This window comes from Ceratotherium simum, chromosome 12 (assembly GCF_057802395.1).
Source record: "Ceratotherium simum simum isolate JZ-2026a chromosome 12, ASM5780239v1, whole genome shotgun sequence".
Taxonomy (NCBI): Eukaryota; Metazoa; Chordata; class Mammalia; order Perissodactyla; family Rhinocerotidae; genus Ceratotherium; species Ceratotherium simum.
The window spans coordinates 17,529,341-17,538,656 of record NC_141911.1 but is presented as its reverse complement, the minus strand read 5'-3'; the positions used below and the strand labels follow the sequence as shown (position 1 = coordinate 17,538,656).

General features: G+C 43.1%; 1 long non-coding RNA gene across 2 annotated transcripts; it reads left to right on the top strand.

The window, feature by feature from the left end:
* The first annotated feature begins 615 nt into the window (after positions 1 to 615).
* LOC147915789 (uncharacterized) lies at positions 616 to 5,715 on the top strand. 2 transcript variants are annotated; one of them, XR_015553729.1, is made up of 4 exons: positions 616 to 783; positions 1,516 to 1,650; positions 3,334 to 3,913; positions 5,175 to 5,715. It is a non-coding gene; the product is annotated as an uncharacterized LOC147915789 (long non-coding RNA). The 2 variants fall into 2 exon arrangements; XR_015553728.1 differs by lacking the exon at positions 5,175 to 5,715 and having other exon boundaries at positions 3,334 to 4,682.
* The last annotated feature ends 3,601 nt before the right edge of the window (positions 5,716 to 9,316 follow it).

The window sequence follows — 9,316 nt, the reverse complement described above, 5'->3', positions numbered from 1 at the left end:
CTCTTTCATTCCCTCCCTCTCACCTTTAGACACTGCCGTCAATTTAATCACAGTGGTGTAAAAAATACCTAAACTGTGAACCACACATATAAACATATGCCTAATAGCAATGCATGCTATTGGGATGAAACTGGCGAAAATGATCGTAAACATGTTAGAAGGTGAGTACCAGGCGGGAGCTCTTCCTTCATAGTCTGGAGAGGCACAGAGTGGCTATTTGAAAACTTTCCTTGTCAGAATAGTAGGGCCTTTCACACAGGAGCATCCACAGCCTCCTCCAAGATGCTGCCAGTCATAGGCAATTACTAAATGAACAATGATCTGGTTCTGATAGAAAGAGATTTCTTAGAATGAGATTTAGAGTGTCTTGGCTTTAAGTTAGCACTCGCTCTTGCATTGTGGACTAGAATTCAATAGTAGCTACTTCTGTGAAGAGATATAGATTCAAACACTCCTTGGTTATGTAGATTCAAGTTTCATCCTAGAGCATTACCCTAAAACCTTCACGGTGGGCCTTGATGATCTATTTTCATAATATATATAGTATATTCAAAAATGTAAATTGTTTTTTTTTTTTTGCAGGGAAAGATTTTTTCTGAGCTAACATCTGTTGCCAATCTCCCTCTTTTTTTTTTTTCTCCTCCCCAAAGCCCCAGTGTATGGTTGTATATCCTAGTTGTAAGTCCTTCTGGTTCTTCTATGAGAACCGCTGCCACAGCATGGCAACTGACAGATGAGTGATGTGGTTCCACGACCAGGACATGAACACAGGCCGCCAAAGTGGTGAGTGCTGACCTTTAACCACTAGGCCATCAGGGCTGGCTCCAAAATGTAAATTCTTAAATGTAAAGTCAACTCTAAACAAAGCCAGATACACCTTTGAATTACTGAACAATTACCTATTATCAGATGTCCCCTGCATAGTTTTACTCTTTCTGTATTAGTCTGCTGGGGCTGCCATAACAAAATGCCACAGCCTGAGTGGCTTAAACAACAGAAATTTATTTTCTCACAGTTCTGGAGAAGTCCAAGGTCAAGGTGTTGGCAGGTTTCGCTTCTTCTGAGGCCTCTCTCCTTGCAGATGGCTGTCTTCTCAATGTGTTCTCACATCGTCGCTCCTCTGTGCAATCGTCCCTGGTGTCTCTTCGTGTGTCCAAACTTCCCTTTCTTATAAAGACACTGGTCAGGTTGGATTAGAGCCCACCCTAATGGCCTCATTTTAATTAATCACCACTTTATAGGTCCTATCTTCAAATATAGTCACATTCTGACGTACTGGAGATTAGGGCTTCAACGTACGAATTTTGGGGGAACACAGTGCAGTCCATAACACTTTACAATCCTCATATATAGTTTTGGTCCTGAGGGGCAGTGAATGAGATTCAGAGAACCAATAGAGCGCTTGCTTTGGGGTGGTCAGGGGCACCTCACACATGCTCCCAGAGCTCAGTGATGAAACGAGTGAATGCTATTAGGAACTTTTAAAGTTCTGCATTTCCTTTCTGTTATTTCCAGAGATCCCGTGGAAGGAAGAGGCCTGAGCTCTAATCCTGTTCTGACATAGAGAGACAAAGATGGCATGCTGCAAGAATTCATTTCTTGGAGAAGGACATTTCTTGTAGACTGGATCACAGAAGCTTTGTGTGAGAGGTGACATTCCAGCTGGGCCTTGGAGAATGGGCAGCAGGCTGATGCTAAGCAATGAGAGTATCAGAGGCAGACAAAGGCATGGATGTGGGAGGGTGTGGCACGTGTAAGGAGGTGGTTATCAATCTATCACACATGAGGTATTTTATGTAATTTATCACACTGAATTCCCCTCAGAACCCCTGTGAGCTAAGCTATACAGGAATTTACACGCTTTTTCAATGACGAGGAAACAAAGGCTCAAAGAGGTTGCATAGCTAATGAGAGAGAGAGGATTGAAAACACCTGTCTGACTTCAGCGTTCTTCCCACTAATAGGCACATGTATTAATTTTCTATTGCTGCTGTAACAAATTACCACAAACTTTATTTTAAGCAAGCAAAATTTATTATCTCATAGCTCTTTAGGTTAGAAGTGTGGGTGGGCTCGACTGATTTTTCAGCTCTGGGCCTCACAAGGCCAAAATCAAGAAGTTGACCAGCCTGAGCTCTAATCTGGAAGCTCTGGGGGAGAATCGGCATCCAGCCTCTTTCAGATCATTGGTAGAATTTAGCTCCATGTATTTATATGACCGAGGTCCTGTGTCTTGGCTGGCTGTTGTCAGCTGAAGGTCATTTCCAGCTTCTGGGCGCTGCCCACTTCCCTGGTTTGTGGTCCCCTTCATCTTCAAAGCCAGCGATGGCAGGTTGAGTCCCTCTCATGCTTCCTGTCTCTCTCACCTTCCCTTCTGCTTCATTTCTCCTGCATTCAGCTGGAGAAAGTTCTCTGCTTTTAAGGGCTCATATAATTAGTTTGGGCCCACCAGATAATCTACGAGCCAGCCCTGGTGGCCTAGTGATTAAGATTCAGCACTTTCACCGCCACCGGGCAGGGAACCATGCCACCCATCTGTTGGTTGCCACACTGTGGTGGCTGCGTGTTGCTGTGATGCCGAAAGCTATGCCACTGTGTTTCCAATACCAGCAGGGTTACCCATGGTGGACAGGTTTCAGCAGAGCTTGCAGACTGAGAAAGACTAGGAAGAAGGACCTGGCCACCCACTTCTGAAAAATTTGGCCATGAAAACCCTATGAACAGCCATGGAGCATTGTGTGATATAGTGCCAGAAGGTGAGCAGATGGCGCAAAAAGACCAGGCAGGGTTCCACTCTGCTGTCCACAGGGTCACTAGGAGTCTCCATGGCACTAACAACAACCTCAAAGTACACCTGCAAAGTCCTGTTTGCCATGGAAGGTAACATATTCACAGGTTCCAGGGGGCATGGACACGACTGGGGGCCATTCTGTCTACCACAGCACTGGTGGGAAGGATCACATCACTAGAGACTAGAATTCCAGGGGCTGGGCTGAGGAGTTTCAACTTTTTAAAAGAAGTAACGAAGACCCATTCCAGCCTTTTGGTAGCTGAACAGCCAAGAACAAGGACAGGGTAGAGGAGAGGGTTGTGGCCTGGTAAGAAATCTGCTCCAAGGAGATTAATCTGGCAGCAGTGGGTAAAATGGGTTGGACTGGGGAGAGATTAGAGTTTGGGAGATGAGTTTGGAGGCTCTCAAAGTCTCCAGAATGAGAGTAACAAGGAATTGAAGTAGGGGCTCTAAATCAATTTGCCTAAAATCCAGTTCTCTCCGAGTCAATTGACCTGTCAGTTTGGCTTGACTTTAATACTCTCCATTTCTATTTCCGGCAGCATAGCAGACTAGATACACTGACTGACACCCCTGTGAAAACAGCTAAGAAACAAGGAAAAAGATTTTTATAAGAAATGGAACTGGCGAGAAGGTGGAGTAATGAGAGACCATAAACAACGTAAAAGCAGGTGCCCAGAGAGGAAAGTGGAGCCGTGAAGTCGGCTTTCATGAAGAACACTTGTGGAACTGTGAGAGCCTCCTGAGGCATAGAAGACGCGAGTCACAGCCCAGGGCCCTGGAAAGGCAAGGGTTCTAAAAAAGACACTTCTACCACTTGCACAAAGCTAGGACCCCAAAGGGGCACACCCTTAGTTTAAGAAGGTACCTTAGTTTAAGGTGGTACCTTCTTAGCCTTGGGGGAATGCAAGGGAAACTTTCTCATTTTTTGCTGCTGAGTGGAGAGAACCCAGAAACAGACTCAAGAATATATGGACACTTAATGTAATAAAGAGGTGGCTTTTCAGATCACAGAGGGAAGAACAGACTTTTCAATAAATGGTCTTAGGACAATTGGATATTCCTGTTCAAAAAGTGATACTGGGCCCCTACCTAACATCTCTCACACAAATCAAATTCCAGGTGAATGAAAGACTTAAATATCAATGGCAAAGCTCTAAAATTTTAGGAGACAGTGTTAGTTATCTTTATGACCTTGGGGTAAGGAATAATTTCTTAAACAAAACACAAAATGTACAAACTAAAAGGGTAAGAGTGATAAATCTGACCACAATAACATTAAAAATTTATGTTCATACACCAGAGAGGGAACAGACAAACTATAATCTGGGAGATATTTGTAACATATATTACTCACAAAAGATTAGTATTCAGAATCTATAAAGAATTCCCATGAATCAAAATGAAAAAGTAAATAACCAAAAAGAACAATGGGCAAAAGACATTTCAGAAAAGAGAAAAACCTAAATAGCCAATAAAAAAAGGAAAGGATGTTTAACTTGAATTTTCAGGGAAATTCATCTTAAAAATACAATGAAAGTTGACACAAAAACCTGTGCATCAATGTTCATAGAAGCTTTACTTTTAGGGGTCAAAACCTAAAAACAACCTAGATCTCCTAAAATGGGTGAATGGTTAAATCAACTGTGGTACATCCATACCATGGAATACTACTCAGCCATAAAGTGGATGAACTATTGATACATGCAACAACCTGGATGGATCTCAAGGAAATTATGCTGAGTGAAAAAAACAAACATACGTGGTAAAACTATTAAAAAAAACCAAGAGACTATTGAATGTAGAACCCAGGAGTGTGGTTCTTCTGTCCAGGAGCAAGGGAGCTGGAGGTGGGAGGGCCATTCCAGTTATGGGGTGTCTTTTTTTAATAAGTGGGCCTGTGGGTATATGGGTTTTTGTTGAATCACTATTTTCCATATATTACACATATTTTATAAGTATTAGTTTTTATTGATTAATTATTTAATAAGTTAAAAACTAATTTAAGCAAATTAACATTATTTTAGGGGGGAAATGGACAGTTCATTTACGGTAGGAAATTTCCAGACCTTCCTGCATTTTTATAAGGTTTTAGATGTATTTTCTACATTTATGATGTAGTGGGAGCTGCTAATTTACACATATCTACTACTCAGATGTGCAAAGAAAATGCAGGTCTTTATTTTCTATAATGATCTCATCTTCCTCATCCACCCTCACCCTGCTGGGTGGTGATGGGCAGTGGGGGCAGGAGGCACAGTCAGACCTTTAACAGGCCCCTCTGTGTCTACAGGTTTCAATGGTCTTTTTCAGTTGATGTCACCCAGAGAAGTCCCTAAAAACGTTTTCCATGTCTAATGCTTTAAGTTGTTCTTGCTTATAGGAACCAAGACAGAAGAATATTGCCAGGTGGCCAAACTGCAGGACTGGTCCAAACCAGAAAGGTCCGAGAGGGTGATGGAGCGCCTTGGGCAAAAGGAAACGTGTGCAAAAGGTGCTGTGTGCAAGAAGCGAAGATCTGCGCATGCCCCAAATGCCCCCCGCCCTGAGGAATGATGCAGAGACCCTGCCCCCTTCACATCCCATAAGAACCCTGCTCCCTTCCCCTTCGAGGAGAAGGTGTTTTAGAGCACGAGCTCTGCCTCCTCTATTCATCGATCAATGAATAATGTTTCTGCTCTGCTATTCTGAACCCGGTCTTGTTCTATTGGCACGGGTGGCTCCTGGCAAAAGGACTCACTTGGCAGTCACAGGTCCCTTGGGGCTCGGTAATAGTAACTCATTCTCTTTTGGGGATGTTCAGTCTTTCAGATATCTTCTTCCTTCCCCTGATCCTCCCCGAATGTGTAGAGTTTGGGAGTAGTGATGTGGTGGCATAGGAGAAGGGGTTTCTAGTCTAGACCCTCTTGCTATCCTTGCCGGTGTCTGTGGGGAGCTGCTGGCCTTGTCTGGCTCCAGGGCCTTCCACCAACACCCATGAGGCAAAGGGGGGAACTTCTGGTTTCCTCTTGCCTTCATCAGATCCTGGTGAGTTTCCTTCGCCTGCTGATCTGACCCCACAGGATCCTGTGAGCATTAGAGGCTGTTCTGAGTCTCAGCTGCATCTCCATGAAGCCCTCTGAAGCCTCTTCAGCAGGGTGTGGGGGAGGAATAAATTTTCTTCTACCCTCCTAGGTTCTTCCTGCTGGTCTAAGAATTAAATTGACATGAGACAGATTAATAGGAGAAAATCAAATTTAATTGCATATGTATGGGAACCCCACATACAAGAGAGGGTCAGAGACCACACATACATGAGAGGTTCAGAGACAAAAACGTAAAATGAGGTGTATATGTCATCTTGAGCTAAGGAATAGGAGAGGGGCCTGGGGCTTCAGAGGGGAGGAGGGTAATTCACAGGATGATAAGAAGAGCAGACGTTCAGTAATTAGAAGTTTGCCCTGCCATACAGATAGTTCATAAAAATTTATTTCTGGTAATAACTCTTATTATGGGCAAGGCCCCCAATTTAAATTCTTTAAAGGAGAAGTAAAAGTTTCTCAGGCCCACAGGGGCTTGATTACCTTTAGCTCAAAATATCCCACATGTCAAAGCGGCACATCCTGGGGCGGCCTGTTCCGAAGGCTTTCTCCTTGCCGTGACTGCTCCCAACTCAGGCCCACTGCTCTCAATTCAACGGCCTTCCTCTCAAACCTGGAGCATGAAAGAACTTTCCCTTATGTCACACAGGAGCTGCGGGCAGCTTGGGTGAGGTAATTCAGGCTCTCTCCATCTAACTAGGTGGTCCTGCCCCTTTCACTCAGCTGCAGCTGCCCATGTTGCGGGAACCACCCTGCACGTCCCCTCTGGTTTTAGCTTGCTCCTCTGCTGATGTGTTACCATCCCCCTTCAGGAGACAGGCCACATGTGTCTGACCCTTGTCTCTCCAATCCCTGCTTCCTACTCTATACATTCTATCAGGGCAGAAGGGGTGGGCCTGCCATTTTCTGTTATCTCGTCGTGACTTCTACTCCACCTCTTCCTTGCTACCTCCTTCCCTGGGCCAGGGAGAGAAACTGCTTCAGAGTAAGGGAAGATCCAGAAGGTTTAATTTCCTAGCACTAATTTTTGAATATTTAGGGATTTTCAAGCTTATTTGTCCAAGGACACTTCTGTCTTAGTTTCTAACAAATAAGTTCATTTCAAGCTACTAATGAGAAAGGAATGTCCTTCAGAGAAAGTCAGTCACATGTAGAAAGTGGGACAACCACTCTTAAAGCAACAATCACAGCACTTCATGCATCCTGGTTATCTTCTTTGATCTTTATGCTTGGCCTGGAGGGGAATAAAATTGTAAATGGCTAAGAACTCAGAACTTAGAACTGTAAGTGAGGGGCCTGCCTCTGAGCAATAAGTGGGCAGGCAATTTGACCCTCACTTTACACCAAAACCCAAAACAAACTCCAGATAATTCAAGAGTTAAATGTAAGAAAATTAAAGTGTAGAAAACAGAATTAGATATTTATTGAACATCTGGAAAGGCAAGGACATAGTGAACTTAGAAGTGATGAAAGTCATGAAAAAAATAATGGGCAGATTTGATGGAACAAAATTAATTTTTAAATTAAAACTAATTTAATTAATATTTATTTTTAAATTATAATTTAAAATTAATTTAAATTATATGTAATTATAATTAATTATAATTTTATTAATTAATGATTAATTTTAATTAATTTAATTTCTAAATTAAATTTGCTTTATCTTAACTGGCTATTAGTGAAATTGGTCATAGGCAAATTGGACTTTAAGTGAACAGGTTTGGGAGAAATTGGCCAGCTCCTCATCTGGGGAGTGGCGGTGAGAACAGAGAGGAGAAAGAAAGAGACGTGAATAGTGTTGCTGCAGGCAAAACCAGGATGGTGACTGACTAGGTAGGGAAGGCAGCTAGAGGTAGGATGGAGGAGTCAAGAATGAATCTGAGGTTTTGAGCCCAGGAAGCTGGGAGGGTAGAGGAACTAATTAACCCAAATAGGGAGCAGAGGGAGAGGTGCAGGTTTGGCTACTCCAAGTTGAAATCAATATTGGTCATTTGTTCTCACACTTTAACCTGCCTGAAAATCACCTGGGGCTTTGTTAAAACACACATTGCTGGGTCCATCCCCAGAGTTGCTGATTTGTAGGTATGATTCGGGGCTTGAGAATTTGCAGTTCTAACAAATTCTCGGGTGATGCTGATGCTGCTGACCAGGGAACCTTACTTTGAGAATTACCATCTGGTTTTTGGAGTGGAGATGGGGGGAAGTATCCAGAACAAAGTTGTTACTGTAGCTCTAGAGCCCTGGAGAGAGATCAGGACCAGAGACAAGGACAATAATTGCTACCCTTTACTGTAAAGCTGTCCACTGGTGCGCCAATAATGGGCCAATGGGCCTAAATATTGATCATCTCCTAGAGTGGGGGTTGGGCAGGGGCTGGAGAGGCCAGAGCCCTTGGGCCAATTGTCTTTGACCTGAGCAGCCACCTCCATTTACCCAGAGTGCATACAAATATTATTATTTTGCTTATGTAAGCAGCGATATAAAAAATTGTAAAACACTGAAAAATACTGCTTTACTGAGTGCTTATTCTGTGGCAGGCTGAAGTTAAATCCCTATAAGCAAGATGCTATTATCATCCAGATTTATGAGAGGAGAAAATGGAGGTTTAGAGAGGTTAAACCACTTCAATGGTTCACTTTAATGTCACATGGCTAGTAGTCAGCAGATTCAGGATTAAAGCCCTGTCTGGCCCATTTCCAGACCTCGAGCTTCTAATCCTTGTGCCTCTTAAAGGATTTGAACATTATCTGCATAGAGATGCTATTTAAACAAGGAGTTTGAATGAGACTACCAAGGAAGAGAGTTTAGAGAGAAATGTTCAAGTTCAGTACCTTGGAGAACATCTCCATTTAAGGGATGAGGATAAGAAATTGAGTCCTAGAGTATGTCACAGAGATGAAAGGAGAAGGAAGCATCAAGAGAAAGAATTTCACTGGTGTCATATGTCTTAGAGCTGTCAATAAAGAAAAAGACAAAGAAAAGGCCACTGAACTTTAAGACTAAAGTCATTGTTGATCTTTAAAGGAACCGCTTCACCAGAGAAGGAAAGATGAAAAGCACTGTGCTTTAGTTACATATTGCTGATTAACAAACAGCCCCAGACATAGTGTCTTAAAATAACAGCATCGTTTATGGTTTCTCACATTTCTGTGGGTTGCTTTGGCTCATCTGGGTGGTTCTGCAGCTCCTCATTGTGTTGGCTGGGGCACTGGGAGACTGCAGTCATCTGGAGGCTTAATGGGGCAGGAACACCCAAAATGGCTCACTCATATGACTGGCAGTCAGTGCTGGCTGTTGGCTGAGAGCTCAGCTGGGGCTATTGACAAAAGAGTCTTGGTTATTTTCCACATAGTTTATCCATGAGGTCTGGGCCTCTCACAGCATGGTGATGGGATTCTAAGATGTGTTCCAAGTACATAAAAGTCAAAGCTGTGGATCTCTTAAG